The following is a 6000-nucleotide window of genomic DNA, read 5'->3' on the forward strand; positions in this document are numbered from 1 at the left end:
GGAGGGTCTGGTTACTGCTGGGTTGGCGCCATGCCTGCCTGGGGCCCAGGGCTCTGTCAGCACCAAGAGGTGATTAATGCACAGGACCGTATCATTCCTGTGGGGTGCCAGGGCCTGGAGACTCAGGTTTCTCCAGCAACAGATAGATACTATTTCTACAAGGAGTGATAAAGCTCAGACTGTTCCCTGGAGTTCTGGCAGTAGGGCACTCCAGGAAAGAAGCCAGTTCTAACTTTGTTGTTAGAGGGTTGGAGTTTAACACATCTCTTCTCTGCCTGTTTAGAGACTATCCAGATAAAAGGCAACCATACATAAGAGTCTTAGAAAGGGTGCTAGGCTTGAAAACAGAAGAAATCTGGCTTTAAATCCTAATAACTAGTTGTATGGTCCTAGGAAAATCTACTAATCTGAGGCTCAATTTCTTTATTTGAAAAATGTGTATATTCTTGGAGTCAGTGACTACAGCTGGAAGAGTCCCCAGAAATTGTCTAGTGCAACCCTCTCCCTTCATAGATGAAAAAACTGAAGCCCAGAAAGGTTGTCAGTGACTTGCTCAAGGTCACATAAGTAATAAGTAGAATCTGAACATAGATTCTCCGTAGAACAGCAGAAATCTGAACATAGAATTCTCTGATTCTAGATACAGATAGTTCTTTCTTCCTTGAACCACCCTGCCTCACAAGTTGTGTTTGTCCTTCATTCTCAAAGAGGACTGTGACACTAGGGAAGTGATGACATGACTTGCAATTGACTTTGATTTGAGTGAGGGAGACCTGTGCAAGGTCACCAGCCATCTGAGTCCAATGGCCTGATATTCATCAGGATGATTGGAGATGATCCAGGATGCAATAGGACACCTTGGCGTTTTTAGGCTAAGGTCTTTTCAGGTTCCCCCATTCAGTGAATAGACCTCTTAAAGAAGTGAGTCAAGGGATGTCCCCTTTAATAAAAAATTTTAAAAAAATCAAAGTGAGAGGGGAAGACCTTCAGGGTTATTGGTCAAAAGAGAAACAGTTACTATTGACATTCACTCTGAGCCAAGAGGGCACAAAATATAGCCATTAAGTGGGACTTGGGCAGGGATGTATTGTGGTCCAATCTATGAGCTCCAGAGTGAAATGGATTTAAGATTTAGTTTTTAAGAAAAGAGAAAGAAAGAAAGAAAAAAGAAAGAAAGAGAGAGAGGAAGAGAAAGAAAGAAAGAGAGAAAGAGAGAAAGAAAGAAAGAGAAAGAAGGAAGGAAGGAAGGAAGGAAGGAAGGAAGGAAGGAAGGAAGGAAGGAAGGAAGGAAGGAAGTCTTCTCCCTGTCCCTCTCTTCTCCCTCTGCCTGTTCGCCCTGCCTAGAAAATTCAGATGTTTCCACAGCCTAATTCTTGGGTGGTAACTGATTTATTATCTGAATAATTGCTGAGTGCCACCTCCCCCAAATTAAACCCAATCAATGCAAGCTTAGAACTTTTTAATAAGGAGTCATGGGTTATATACCATAATGATATTAATAGAGCCAATGCCTCTAAAATGTGAATTCTTTGAAATTAAATATATCTAGGTATTCATTGAAAAATAACACTAATTGGGGGTCACTGAAATTTTATATAAGTCATACCTGAGGAAGAAGTTCAACCTCAATTTCTGTTTCTTATATATTTGTTTCTCCAATGAGATCCTAAACTCCTTGAAGGCAAGGTCTCCCCCAGAGACCTAGCATAATGTGAAGCCGTATAAAAGCATTCAATAAATTCTCATTGAATTGAGTTAAACTAAACTGAATTGAATTCAGAAGGGAAACTGCAGCTATCTTCTTGGATTTCTGCCATTAATTTGCAACGTAGCCTTGAAAAGAATCATTCAACCTTTCTAGGCTTTCCCCCCCTATTTATAAAATGGGATTAATGTCTTCTGCTATCAAGGCTGGGTGACTGTACAAGTGTCAATAATATCCTGAAGGATCATGGTATCTTTGAAATGATTTCCAAGGTTGGGTCTAGCTCTTGGCTTTCTGACAGCTCTGATGAGAGAGCCCAGAGCATGGTGTGCTTAGCGTAGGCTTACTGCATAAGAAGGCAAAGTCGTGAACCAGGAAAACAAATTATATAATAACAAGCAACTTTGAAAGCCTGAAGAACTTTGATCAATGAAGGACTGAGAATGATTTCAGAGGACTAGTGATGAAGCCATGTGACCCACCTTCTGGAGAGAGGGGGTAGACTCAGGGTAGAGATTGAGATATGCTTTTTAACATGCACAATGCAGGAATTTGTTTTGTTGAATGAGACATATTTATTACAAGGTTTTTCTTTTTTTTCCCCAATAGGGTAGAAAGGAGAGAAAATAAATTTCTGTTCATTAAAAAAATTTTTTTAAAAAGAAAACAAGGTTACATTTTGAATTTTCTCTAGCTGTATATTATGCAAAGAAGATTACTATTTGATTCATTTTTAATACCATTATTATTATTATTATGGTTGACCAGGGCTGAGAGCTAGTAAGCCAAGGTCATTGGCTGGCATCCTGTATTTTTGGGATTTAGAGTTAGAACAGACCTTGGTCATCATTTAGTAAAGCCTCTTCTCTCTCCTCAACCATCCTTCTGCACTTGAAACACATATTAAAAATGAACATTTCTGCCTTCCCCTTTATTTTACAGGTGAAGAAACTGCAGCCCTTAGAAGTTAAAGCTCAGTGTCTTCCAGGTAGAAAGTAGCCGAGTTTACATTTGATTCCAAGTCTTCTGACAGCAATCTCAGGGTTCTTTCCAATACATTACAATGCCAGTGAAAAATAATTTACTTTTTTTAACAGAGTTTATTTTGTTCTGTTCCATAGGCTATACCTTGCCTCCATTTAAGATGTCCTGAAAATAATAAAAGCTTGTTGAGTTGAATAGAATTGCCCACATGTGCTTCTATTTTGAAAGTACCCAATAGAGAGTGAATGGATTCCCACTGGAAACCGAAACAAAAAGCAGACTTCGTATTAGACAGTGATCCAGTAAGGTCTTAAAATCACAGAATGTTAGAGCTGGAGAGGGGTCATAGAGACTGTCAACTCAACTCCCTTCATTGTGTCGATGGGGAAACTGAGGCCCAGAGAAACTTATTCAGTAGCTCTGGAAGTAAATTGAGTTAGAAGTCAGATTTACCACCACCTACTTCGGTCCTTTTCTCAGAACTGCAGTCATGAAACCGTGCTTCCTCTTCACATACAAAAAGCCCATTTTTATTTTCATGGCGAAGAGGAAAGTATGAGGGAGGCTCTATTAACCTTCCTGACCTGGATTTTTCAGCCTCTGGTGCTTTGCAGGTCCTGTCCCTCCCTCCTTTCTTAGGCCTTGGCAATCCCACTCTGGGCAAGGTGCCAAATCTCAATAGGCAGGTGGGCAGGATGTGCCACTCCTGCCTCCTCCTCCTCACCCCTAGCACTCTAGCAGTTAGACAGCATCGGGGTTACTAGGTGAGTGGAGGGTTTGGCTAATGGGGAGGATCTGAAGTACATGAAAGCTTTCTGCTCCATTCTATACAGTCATCCACAAGGCTCTTTGCCTGGGCTTTTAGCAGCTCTCTCTCAATGCCTGCATTAGCTAGGTGAAGAGGAAGCCTAAAAGAGAGAGCAAAAACATAGGAAGGGGATCGGGGTTTTTTTTTCTTATCTCCTCTCTGGAAGAGCAGGTCATTAAGCCCCTATCCAATTTTACTTTCAGTGACTGACTTGGCCAGTTTTCCCTGGCTGACAGTATGGAAAAAGAGTTAGCAGAAATGATCAGTAACTGGGGATTCAGGAGATCTGGGTTCTAATCTAAGCATATTTATCTGTTTAAAGCCCCCCACTACTTTAATATAGTCTATGGAGATACTACTCTCTCTTAAGATAAGGTTTTTGTGTTAACTTGGGCCAAGATAGCCCAAATCATAGCTTTGTAGCTGGAAGGGGTCTCAGACCCCTTACTTTATAGTAAGATCTCTTACTTTATAGATAAGGAAAGTGAGGCCCACAGAGACTAAATTACCTTATCATAGGTAGTCACATAGGTAGTGACAGAACTGGAATTCAAATTCAGATCTGAATTTGGTGCTCTTTTTATTGTACCATGAGGCCCTCCCTAGCTGTCTTTGGCTTCATTTTCTAGTTAACCCTTACTCCTACCATTTACCCAAATCCTGTCTCATCTTCTTCGATCCTGAGGAATTTTTTAAATCTGAGTCTAGTATTTCACAGTAGCCCCCAGGTCAAAACTGTACTTGTCATAGTCACCTGGACCCTAGGTCACTTGTTTCCCTAGATTAAGCACCTCTGGGAATCAGTCTATTCCTTCTCTGGTAGCACAACCCCAGACAAATGTCCAAGAGAGGCTTCCCTACTGTCCTTGACTTTATCTTTTCCCTCTTCTTGCTTTCAGTTTTCAAGTCCTTACGGCATTCCTGTCTCAGAAAATCCAGGAAGTCTGGTTAGTATCCAGAGGATAGTCTAGAGGTAGTGAGTACTGTTCAACAGAGCTCTTACAGCTTCAGTCTGAATGTTAAATTTTCAACGTGCCTTTATACCTCAGAAATAGGCACATGCGACAAATCAGAGCTTGATCTATTGTTTTGTTGTTTGTCTAGAGTTAAGAAATAGAAAAATGTCAATGCGGATTAAACTTAAAAGTGGATCAAGCATATTTTTTTGGAGAGCCATATTTATTCCTATTCTAGAAAATTAGTGAATTCTCATTCTATATAGCATTTGCATGGGATGTCATCACAAAAGGATTTATGTTGGATAAAGTCAAAGCTGATAAGGTTCATAGGTCAGGAAATCAATCACTAATCATTTATTGTTTCCTATGTAATTATGTCCTAGGTACTATGCTAAGGTCTCACTAAGGGGGAGCTGTAAAATGAGGAGATTAGATATATTATATATTAAGATCCCTTGAGCTCTAAATCTTATAATACTATAAAATGTTCTTTGAAGGATAGTTGCAGATTGCTGCAAGCAGGGGAATCAGTCAGTCAATCAACAAGCATTTTAAAAAATACTTATTATGAGTCAGGTATTAATGCTAGGTGCCAGGAATACAATGACAAAAATGAAAAAGCCTCTGCCCTCAAGGAGTTTATATTCTCTCAATGACTAAGCTCAGGAACCATGAACCTTCTTATATCCTAGAATCTCATGAACTCTTTTATCTGGGTGTGCCTGAAGATCAGCAGATCTGAAGGAGAAAGTTACTAGGAACAACATAACATCTAGCTGGCTTTGTTTTTCTTTTTTAATAGAATGTACAGCACCCCTCACAAATGATCATTCACTTAAATATCTCCAGTGATAGGGAACTTACCATATCCTAAATCATCCCATTCCTCTCTCAGAAAGTGTAATTGTTAAGTCTTTCTCTTTATTAAGGCCAAAAATATGTTTTTCCTGCTTTCTCTTTGTTCCTATGTCCACCTTTGGGACCAAACAGAACAAGTTGGATCTCCTTGATCTTACTATCCATCAAATACTTGAAGAAAGGGATTATATTTCTTAAAGCTCTATTTAAGTCTGAGCGTTTTGCCCCACCCCCACCTCACACTGTCTTCTCCAAGATGAACAGGCACCCTGAAGTAATACAGCTTCCTTACCTGTCTGGTAAGGAAGCTGGCAAAACCCCCAAACTAGGTGAATCCTATCAGGGAGTCCAGGATGAGAGAAGCTCTTCATGTCTACTGGTAGTATCCTCCTTTCCCCTGGATAGAAACTGGGAGAATGGATGATAAGTGAGGGTAGAGATGGGTGAATGCTGCTTGTGAGCTGAACCCCATTTTGGAGACCAATTGTTCATCATGCTGGCTGAGAATGAAAGAAAGAGGCCAGAGAGGGAGGAGGCAGAGGGAACATAAAAACATCTTAGCTGCAGAGAAAAGTGCTTTCCTTTCCAAGGAGGACAATGAAATTAGAGGTAATTGTGAGGAGCAAAGATTCAATAAACCTAGGGAGGATGTCAGGTAAGAGGGGCTGTGGGCCCGGCTGGGGAAA

Source organism: Notamacropus eugenii, chromosome 1 (genome assembly GCF_028372415.1).
Source record: "Notamacropus eugenii isolate mMacEug1 chromosome 1, mMacEug1.pri_v2, whole genome shotgun sequence".
In the NCBI taxonomy this organism is placed as follows: domain Eukaryota; kingdom Metazoa; phylum Chordata; class Mammalia; order Diprotodontia; family Macropodidae; genus Notamacropus; species Notamacropus eugenii.